The sequence below is a fragment of the Fukomys damarensis genome, unplaced genomic scaffold, assembly GCF_012274545.1.
Source record: "Fukomys damarensis isolate Sample0158 unplaced genomic scaffold, DMR_v1.0_HiC HiC_scaffold_30, whole genome shotgun sequence".
In the NCBI taxonomy this organism is placed as follows: domain Eukaryota; kingdom Metazoa; phylum Chordata; class Mammalia; order Rodentia; family Bathyergidae; genus Fukomys; species Fukomys damarensis.
Window position 1 is genome coordinate 3,139,126 of NW_022900942.1, and position 921 is coordinate 3,140,046.

The following is a 921-nucleotide window of genomic DNA, read 5'->3' on the forward strand; positions in this document are numbered from 1 at the left end:
ATATTCCTGTCATTTAGAAACTTAGAAATTATGTTCTCTAGTCAGACTTCCTTAAGTGTAGTTACCACACACCACATCATCTGTGTAACTTTGAGAAAGTTACATAGCTGCAAATAAATCACCTGTGTAGTAAGAGTGGTAAACATTCATCAAGTGGTAGGAGTGGTATATGGAAATATAAGCAGTGATTGAAACAATCAGTGAATATTTAAATGAACAAAATTATTACAATAGAAGGACACATTGGTATTAATCTTCCTCAAAATACTCCCCTTTGCTTTAAACATACTTATCTCCTATATCCTGCCACTTTCAGAAGAAATTCTGGAAGTAATATTTCTTGAGCATCTATGAAATACGATAAAATTTAATATGAAGGCTGCTGGTAAATGACATCCAATGGAAAGGAAATTTATAAATATATTAGTGTGCCCTTATTTAACTTATTCACTAGATCTGGCAACACGACTTTTCTTGGTCTTTCCCAAAGACAAAATTGCCATAAAGGTAAGTATTTTGAATCAGTTCAGGACATTGATGAAATCACAATAGCACAACTAAAGACATTCACAAAAATATAATTTTCAGATCTGTTCCAGAAAGTAGCGAGAAAAATGGGATAAGAGTGTTTGAAGGAAAGGGGAAGATTTAGGGTTGGATTAATGGTGATATAGCCAATGTGTCATTTGGTGTGGTAATGTTAACATTTAAATTTTTAAATTTTTAAATTTTTAAATTTAAATACTATGTAAAAAGAGAAAGATTTATATGATCTGATGAGAAACCAGAGTATGGTCATACTATGTAAATGAGATAATTCATATAATTTTTTTTACTGTAGATCTTGTAACATAAATGAGCATTTCATAAATGTAAAATTCTATTCTGAGAAGTAAAACAAACCTATTTTACATGGTTTCT